At 36.5% G+C, this 10,072-nt stretch overlaps 1 pseudogene across 1 annotated transcript; it reads right to left on the bottom strand.

Annotated features, from left to right (window-relative positions):
• Positions 1-1,108: 1,108 nt before the first annotated feature.
• LOC149014063 (acyl-CoA-binding domain-containing protein 1-like) lies at positions 1,109-9,187 on the bottom strand (annotated as a pseudogene). Its single transcript, XR_016174094.1, has 6 exons — positions 8,314-9,187; positions 6,219-6,324; positions 6,028-6,131; positions 3,914-4,005; positions 2,464-2,561; positions 1,109-1,579 (listed from the first exon to the last, which is right to left on the bottom strand). The product of XR_016174094.1 is annotated as an acyl-CoA-binding domain-containing protein 1-like (transcript).
• Positions 9,188-10,072: the final 885 nt, after the last annotated feature.

Genomic DNA, 10,072 nt, shown 5'->3' with positions numbered 1-10,072 from the left:
AATGAATGAGTTGCTGCCTACTATTGTTCCCTCTTCTCAGTCAGCATTTGTCCATGGGAGATTAATATCCGACAATGTTTTTAAAGCACATGAGGCATTCCATTACATCAAAAAGAAAAAGAAAGAAAGAAAAAAAAAAAGGCCTTCATGGCTTTAAAAATGGATATGAAAAATAAATATGACAACATGGAGTGGAGTGGTGGACATGATCATGAATGTGGTTACCTCGGTCTCATACACTTTTTTTTATTAAGGTTTTCTATGGTGCCTAAAAGAGGAATTAGACTAGGTGATCCCCTTTCACCAGCACTATTTGTTATCTACTCACTTGACTTAGCACAGTTGATATCAAGAGAGGAAAGAGAAGGGAGACTGAGGGGTATTAGGATAAAGAGAAGAACACATCCACTTACTAATCTGATGTTTGTTGATGATATTATTCTATTCTCAGAAGTGAGACTATCTAGTGTACACAGTATCAAGGATTGCATGCAAAAATACTATCAAGCATCGGCCAAGCTATCAACCTTTTGAAGTCATCTCTATGTTTCAGCCCAAACACACACACTAGAATAAAGAGATGGTTCTTAAAATTTCTCAAAGTCTCTTATCATGTACATCAAATTATCTATATTCCCTAGGGAAGATAAATTGATTTGGGGTGGTAGCAATGATGGAAAATTTTCAGTTAAGGCTGCATACAATACATATTCTTGTAACTCAAAGACTATAACTGTTGTAATTCAGAGTGATGGAGCTTCAGGGATGACGTAGGAAGAATCAGAAAAGTGAGGGAACTACTAAGTATATTTCTTTTGCTCAGATTTCCGCCTGTTCACTTATGATTTTTTGTCAGAGTAGACTTCTTCTCTTTGTATTTTACGGTTCCATTATGCTTAACCCCTTCATTTTTGTTCTACAACCAGATTTGTCTTGTCCTCTCGCCTATACCTAATACATATATTGTGAGAGTTGCAAAACCTAATGCCAATTTGATTGGTAACCCAACACCTCTTCTCCCAACCCACCCCAAGAAGAAGAAGAAAGAAAGAAAAAAAAAAGAGAATTGCACATTGATAATAGTTTCAAGTTACAAGAATATCCCCTTTTCACAAACAAATTCTGCTTCCCTTTTCCTAACAATCATTTCCCTCGTGGAATGATGTGGGAATCACAACAAAACACGAAACAGCACTAAAAAGAATCCCAATTGGGCTTTGTTAGTCATACATCCAAAAACTGCTACAACTAAGCACCAATAATGCCTGTTAACAAGTAAGCTCGTATCGCATTCCAATCTTCTTCAAATTCGAGAACTTAAGGCGCCACATGCTCTTTTGGTTATACATCTTGCAGGGGTGGGTGTAGCCAGTGTGGAAGATAAAGGAAACCATCAACAAATCGGTTTTGCAGATTATGAGCACAACATCCAGGACCAGTTCGATTCACACCAGTCATTAGGGGTGCAACCATCATTGTCTTTCACATCAATGCTGGCGTTATGCTTCACAAGGTACTCAGCAATTTCTTCTCTGTCACACATTGCCGCATAATGTAATGGAGTTTGACCCTCGTTATCCTTGAACAGAGTCAAAACAGTGCCATAGAAAATGAGAATGCACATTCACGAATAGATAGAAAGTACATACTGAAAGGGAAACAGGGAAACATAGAATCCAGGCTTCAATCCAACAGCATACGATATAAGGGATGGGTAGGTAAGGGTGAATATATTTCTGCAATTGTCTATAAACATTTAGTTATGTTTTTTCCAGGAGCGCGGGGGGAGGGGGGGGGGGGGGGGAGATGAGCCCGCCACCCGAGAAAAAGAGGAAGGACATTGCCAGGTGTTCTGAGCATCACAGATGGCACCACAGACAAATCCCCAGCATAACCTTCAAACAATGGTACAATTGGTTTTCACATTCATGGACATCAAGAGAAGGAAACAAATCAAAAGAAGACGAAATCACTGTTATAAAAAACAGAACAAAATAATGATAAAAGAAATCAAATAACCATCAGGAAAGTTATAAAAAGTCTTGTCAAGATATAAATGCAAATTGGCTGTAATGGGATCAATACAAGCAAACTAACTAACTTGATGATATTCTACTGGTAAGAACTCTAAACACACAATATGGGAGATAATTGCATTCTCAAATTCTTCTTACAATACATGATAGTCAAAACATGATTCAGTTTTGACCAGTAATTCATTAACCTTCATGAAACCCGCATGTAAATGTATGAAGAAAATTGACTTGCATTTGTCAAAACCCAACAGGAATCGAGACATAATTTGTAGAAAAAACCATCTTTTCAATAAGGTCAACATCTGATAATGAATTGAGATTCTCATAGAATATAACAAGCAAATTTCAGCAATAGAAGTTTCCACATTTTTAATCATATGGTAGGACATTTTAGAGACTTTTGGAAGTACTTGTGATACCAGCATACCTTAGAGTTCACATCAGCATTCCTCATGACTAGCAACTTCACAATGTTGAGGTGGCCACGGTCAACAGCCCAATGCAAAGGGGTTCGGCCCTCACTGTCTAAAAGCATGTCAAAACATGTCAGACTACTGAAACCTCTAGGAAAAATATAAATACTTAAAGCACTTCTGCACTTCCCAGATTTCTGCTTCCTCTTATGGACACTTGACAAAAATGTTGAATCCAACATGCTAAACTATCAAAAAATCCAGCATACATCAAAGGATCTAGATGTAGAGGCAAAGTATCACATTAAAGAGAATTATACTCATTGAGACTAAGCCCAAGTACTCAGACCTTATTTAACATGTTCTCCTGATACAGTATCCAACCAGAACTCAAAGCTGTTTGTAATAAAAAATAAAAAATAAAAAAATAAAAAGAAACATCATTGCTATAGGACGGCATGGTCATTGTGGAGGCAACATTAAGATCATTCTAGAGAATAGTAGCCCCAATTCCCTTGCCTTTTTGGACCACATATATCTAGGGAACTTTCAAGAATGCTGACCCCCCCCCCCCCCCAAAAAAAAAAAAACACCCCTGCACGGGAACCTAAATGCCTAACAGCTGTTAATGTGGACTGAGGGATATAACATAATTGTTTCCCTCTTGTTTCGGTTGTGCAATTAGGGTGGAGGACGAGATTGAACATCTTCATTCAACTTTAACTCTGCAAAACCGGGTATGCACAAGCAGCGCAACTTGACTGAACTGTGCATTAACCAACTAAATCGAGTTGTCTAACCAAATCCTAATTCACCATCTAACTCTCTCTTTTTTTTTTCCTAACTCTAATTTGAGCCATAATCCAAGGCCATGCTTGTCTTTTCTCACTGCTTTCCCAAAATCATTTATACTAGCTTCCACCTCTCATAGTTTTACTTGTTACTGGACCATTTAGAGAATTCTGCAGAAGATGTCATCCTGCTTATAACGTCTCTTGAGTAGTCACATACTGGAGCTACCCCCAAAATAAGTTTAAAATGTACATTTCTGACTTTGCATGTTTTGGTTTCACCTTAGCAACACTAACAGCTCACATGAACACAAGAAACATACAATGAGGAGAAGTTAACTGGAGTAGAGATGGAAACAATAAACATTCAATTTCAGTTTAGACACTGAAATTTACAACTTACTGGTCTAAATTTTGGTAAAACTTCAAGGAATTGTTTACTCCCAGCCATGCAAGAGAAAGATGGAGATTTGAGAATTAATGTCATATACAAAGAGATATCCATGTCCTCAAGAGCAGATATCATGCAGACTTGACTTAATATTTAATTCTTATGCATTATTGATAACCAGAAACAAATTGTAAATCAAGAACGAAATTATAACTAAGATAGAAGAACAGCATTCAACAAAAGATCTTTTACTGTTGATTTATAGGATCAATGGATACATACCTTTCAGATCAACTGAATTACTGCTAGCTAAACCTTGAAGCAAGCTAAAGATACCTCCATCTCTTGCATAGGCATGTATAGCTTCCATCTCCCTGATAATTTGAAAGGATGCCCCATTAGTACATTAAGGGTATCAATTTAGAACCGAAACTGAGCAATTCAAGCCAAATTCATTATGTTTTGTTTTCAGTTCAGTTCAGTTCAGTTTCAGATGGAACAAATTACCTAATCTGAACGAAACAAGGGACCAAGCAAAATTATTTTCTTTTCAATATTCAAATCAATGTGGATGATATATTCTAATTCTTTTTAATGTTTGGAAGAAAGTTTGGTGGATTACAGAATATTTGTTATTGTAACAAATAAGAGCTCTTTTTTTTTTTTTTTTTTTTTGGTTGCCAACCCCGTTCCAAGGCTTTGCCCTAACTAATCCGGTGTTCAACCCGGTCGCACACCTGGCTGTGGTGGGTGAGTCTCCCAACGAGGATTTTTTGCATCCACAAGGTTTTGATACCGGAACCTTGCTTAAGCGGACCAAGTTGCTTACCACTTGGACCAACCCCCGTTGATACAAATAAGAGCTCTTTTGCTAGTGAAGAAGTAAAGAATTGATATAAACACCTAAAATAGAACCTAAACTGATAATGGAACCAAATAAATAACCAACAAAAATTGAATGCAAAATTAGTCTCTTTTTTTTTTTCTTTTTGCCTTTCTTTTCTTTTTTATTATTTTTATTACAGGAAAGGCCAGAGTTTTTTAATTTATATATTTATTTTTGGGGGGTGGGTTATTTGATGATAACAGCCTGGAGGCCAAACACAAGACCTCCTGCTGAGCATGGCCTTGGTGCACCTCACCAATTGCACTAGGCCATTGCTGCAACCCAGCTTCCCTTTGGTTATGAAAATTTATCCAAATTCTTAGATTTGTTTTTTACTGCATTTTGTGTCTTGAATCAACCTGTATGACTGAAACTAAACCACTTATTGCCCACCATCTTCTGTGAATACCTTTTTTACAAGATGTACGCATTAATATACTTGCACAGATTACACCCCTCTGCTGAAATCTGTCGAAAGCTTGAATACAATATGTTGAAAAATTATAAAATTATATAGAATTAGATTTGCTTGAAGAGTCAATTAAGAAAGAAAATTTAGGAGACAAAAAGAAACCAGTACCATAGCTGTCAGTTGTCTAGGCTACCAAAGCATTGGAGGGGTTGCAAGGTGACCATGATGATCAAGCAGGTACCTTGGATGCCTACGCAGTGACAAATATGACCAGCACATGGAAGCCTAATTCAGAGTTCAAAAGGGATCCATGTGTTGAATCAGTTGACCCACCAGTAATCCTCTATTAATTGTGGATGTCAGGCCCAAAAATGAATTTCTTGACTTTTTTTTCAAAAAAAAGAAGCAAATAATTTTGATGACTAATACTATTAGCAGATATGTCCAATATATTGTGAATAAAATTGGGTTGAACTAAGAAGTGGGAACTGGAAATGTGTAACATCCAAAGTCTCCCAATGTGATTCATGGTCCATATCCAGCCACATAGCAGCAATAGCAAGAGAGTGCAGGGAGGCGCCTAACCTACGAAACATGTATTCTGATACATAAATATTTACAAAGATGAAATATCAAGACCTTTAGTCATACTCCACACAATTTTAGCTAGAAATTTCACCCCTTTATGCAACTGCAAGATAACCTATAACATTAGTGTGTGTAATCATGGGTTGGAGTTCTATGAAAGTGTGGGATCATATCTAATATCTTAGAGATAGTTAGTTTGGTTATTGGATGATACAAAGAAACTGACAAGAGCTCAGATTACAAGAGATTACAGTTTCTCATGGGAAATACTCTGAAAAGCTTGCTATGATCAATTCCATAAGAAACTGACAATTCACAACCATACATCTGATAAAAAAGATGTCATGGCACACCAATATAAAAAGGCAGCTAATTTTCTTTACTCGGCAATAATAGTTAGTTCCATTCTCAACAATAAAAGCAGTTTGTAATACAGATGTCAAAGATATGTAAATGAGGAAACATGAAATGAAAAAATTATCACAGTAATCCATAGCTAAAGAACCTTACAGTTCACTTTTGGACCCCTCCTCATGAATAAAGGTGCCAAGAACTGGTCCCACTGGTCCTTGAGTATCTGAACCAGGTGCATCATGGCCTCCATCTTTACATTTCTTGTTATAACAACCATAAGAACTCAGTAAAAAAAAGTATATGAGCAAAGAAAGTGCACTCATATGAAGTAATGGTCAAACATTCACCACAGTAGACCCAGCTGCCCAAGAAGGATATAACTTGTCAACTATCATTATATACTTCAGCATTGCATCTTCAGGCTGCAAAGCACCCAAACTCTGCCATGCATTCCTTCCAGAAGTCACCAGATATTCATTAGCATGTCACTCAAGAAAGGTAAAATATTGAAAGGCAATAACTACAAAACCAATCAAACAATCAAATATACAAATAAAGCTTCCTTATTCCCCATCATGATCACTCTATCCAGAACACAACTGTGTATATCAATGCATTTGCAAAACACAGTAGATGGCCACCAATCCACAGGAAATAACAGGTTCATTGCAACCTGAATACCTTAAATATTAAGCTGTCTGGATTGGTATGCCTAAGAATGCTCCAAAAGGGTACATTACTAATCTTGTAGTTTAAAACCTAGGAGTAATCAATAGCACTTAGTTGGGGGGAAAAAAGGGTTCTTAAGAAGCTTACTTTCCTGATTATGCAAAAAAGAAAAGGGCATACCCAATGCACAAGGCTTCCCACTATTGCAGGCTTTAGGGAGGGTCATAATGTTCACAGCCTTATCCACTCTTGAAGAGATGCTGTTTAACTAGAACCCATGACCAGTAGGTTGCATAAGCCATAAAGCACTTTATCATATTGAGGTCCACCATCTTCTCCTGATTTTGTTAAAAAAATCCATACATTCATAAAAAGGGAATCCCTTAACTTGAGCAATAAATTTCTTCACAAAAACAGATGTATTAAAATCGGTGAATATGCCCAAAATTCCATTATCAAAGCTGAAACTTTAGAGCAAAATTATGTACAGTATACACCAACTTTATGAAATTCAGGAATGACAAGATTAGAGCTGGGAGTAGCTCTGAATCATGATAAACTATGAGAAAGTTGTTTGACGGTGGCATGACCATGTTCAATTGAGTCCTTCGGATGCTACAGTTCAAAGGAGTTATCTGAATTAGATTGAAGGATCTAATGGAATACAAGACTAAAATAACTCTAGGGGTGATCCTGAGGAAGGACATGCATGGCTTAGGCCTTCTACGGCATATGACTTCAAAAACAGTTGATTGGACAAGCAGGATCCATGTATCCAACCAAATCTTGATGGGATAAGGATATGCAGTTGTCAATCATCTTCACTGAAAGTCATAGCAGGCACAGTCTAGCCTACATGAAAACTCAGGCATGTCAATAGGAAACGCCTAGTTGCATTGCCTTTATAACTCATCATTCTTTAGAATAAAGTGACAAAGAATTCAACACTCTGAAGGTCACTCATAGAGGTTTCTAGAACAAAATCCACCCAAGCATGTTTCACCATGAGCTATAAGTCCTTTCTTTTTTCAGTTATGTAGAGTCCTAGTTATTTTGCTATGTGCATATACTGCTGTATCTGCAGACGGTTTTTCACATTGATAAAATCATTCTGTCTCTCTTCTGATAAGATACACAAATAAAAGAACAATATGAGGAGAAACTCGAGGTGCTATCTGCAGCCTCCAATTAAAGCCGCCACACAGAATATATTTATTCATTAGTGATTATAATTTTTTTTCTTTAATTCCATGAGACCCAGTCAAATTTAGGGGTTCTCTATGTGATCCAACACATTGTAAAATCTTAGCTCTCAACCTACAAAAAAAATGAACAAATACCTAGTTACTTATGCAAAACTTCCCACTATTGAAATTCTTTGCCCATTGATGCAAAGATCATCTTGCATTTCCAATAGAGTAATTTTACACCTGACGTATCAGTCTTATGGATATGCCCATTGGCTGGGTGAACCCACATATTTTCTAAGTCGATCTTCCATTGTGTAATTATACAATTTTATAGTGTATGTGATAGCTAAATGAAAATCAAGATCACCCAAGAAAATAAAGGTATAAAACCCTAAAACGTTGGTCTGTGCTATACCATTTAAAGAGACCTTGCGTTTTAGGCCTATCACTCATGAATTTGTACAGACTAAAATACCAACTGAAGCTTTCCTTCCCCGTTATTATAGGCTAATGATGCATGGCGGAAAACCTATTATTTCAGATTCATCAGTTCTTGAAATGAGAAGTAAGCATAGAGCAATACCATTTGGCACGAGCCGACATCATAAGGGCGGAGGGTTGTGGTCTGCGGCAAGGTCCCTCGGTAGGCGATCTTATAGAGACCATAAAGCTGCAACTGAACTTCTTTAGACACTTTCTGTGACAGAGGATCAACAGCAGCAGCCGACACAAAAGCCAAAGCAGCACTAAATGTCTCATCAAGCTCGGTAGTTTCAACTACCTCCCAGTCGCCATCATCATCATCATCATCATCATCTTCCAACTGGCAATCGAAAGATTCGAAACGATCCTCAATGATATCAAGATTTCTTTCACTAGCACGGAGCCTCTCTTCTGCAGGCACACTTGATTTTTCCAAGATTACATCAGGTTCTTTCACTGAAATTTTCGGCATACGCTCTTCCCGTCCCAACCCAAGCTTCTCACCTCTCAATGAATTGACCTTTGATATTATCTTCGGCAGAATGAATGAAAAAATGAGACCGAACACTACTGATTGAGCAAGAACTTCCCAGTCTCCCATCCCCATGATGTCAGATGAAAAAGGAAACCAAACGTGAATAGAAATTCAGAAAGACTGATCAGATAGCAGAAAAACCTAGAAAAAGATTGTAACTTCAAACGGAGGGTGTGAGAAAGACTGCCACTTGTGCATTTGCTAAACTGGAACATGAATCAGAGAAAACGGAGTCTTGATTTCTTTTGTAAAGAAGAAACTACGCCCAGTAAGCAACCAACGAGTATAGTGGAAGGGGCAGAGCAGTGGCATCACTAAATCACGGACATGCATTCAACATGGAGATCCTGCAAATATCCAAGGAAGAAATGCTGAACAGAGAGTAAATCAATATATGGGCTTCAGTCTCTGTTTTTATTTCTAAATTGACTTCACTAAATTATCATTCTGTTTTTCATCGTTGAGTAGATCATAATCTAATGTTGGACCTTTAATAGAATAGATCATATGCGGGTCCCAATGAGAATACTGGTTAAGTATTTTCAAAGTATCCATCAGATTATTTAATACATTCTGTTATTATATGGTTTGAAAAAGAGATACTTGTATTAATTATATGATTTAAATATATATATATATATATATATAATAAAATATATAAAATAATTTGAGGATATTTTAGTCTATTTAAAATTTGAATATAATTAACAATGACTAACGGTATTAATCTAGTTAAGACCCACATGTAATATATTGCACTAAGGAAACTCAATATTCGTTTGTGATCCACTAAAAAACCCACACCTAAAAATCTTATACGTGTATAAGAATTCAATAATTAGTATTTACTCGAATGGATAATGTTCACATAAATTCTTTATAAAATTAGCTATAAATTGGTCTATTTTGATGAGAATAAAAACGAAATATTTGTCCCAAGAGCCAAGAACTATAAATACTTGGCAACTAATTTGGTGTGACCCGAATTTTATTAAATCTAACAAAATAAAAGAAGTCTTTTTAATATATCCAACCCTCATCGATAAGGAATCTTGTGGAATAATGTACAAGTCCCTAATCTTATATCCACTTTATGAAGTTACTTAGTTCAAACTTGTGACCACTATATCGAAAATTCATATTGATGCAACCCATAAACCAGATTCTAATGGCAAGTGTATTAACATTATCTTTAGTAAGTAAGGCATTAATTATAATTTAGATGTGCCACTTTTACCATTGATCAGCCAGTCTGAACTCTCAAGATGGTAAAGCTTCAAATACCAAATGCTCGGAGCCAATGTATCATTGGCATATAAACATA

Source organism: Hakea prostrata, chromosome 6, assembly GCF_041222555.1.
Source record: "Hakea prostrata isolate BN-2017 chromosome 6, UWA_Hpros_2, whole genome shotgun sequence".
Classification (NCBI taxonomy): Eukaryota; Viridiplantae; Streptophyta; class Magnoliopsida; order Proteales; family Proteaceae; genus Hakea; species Hakea prostrata.
Note: the sequence above shows the minus strand (reverse complement) of the source record. Positions and strands in the feature narration are given on the sequence as shown.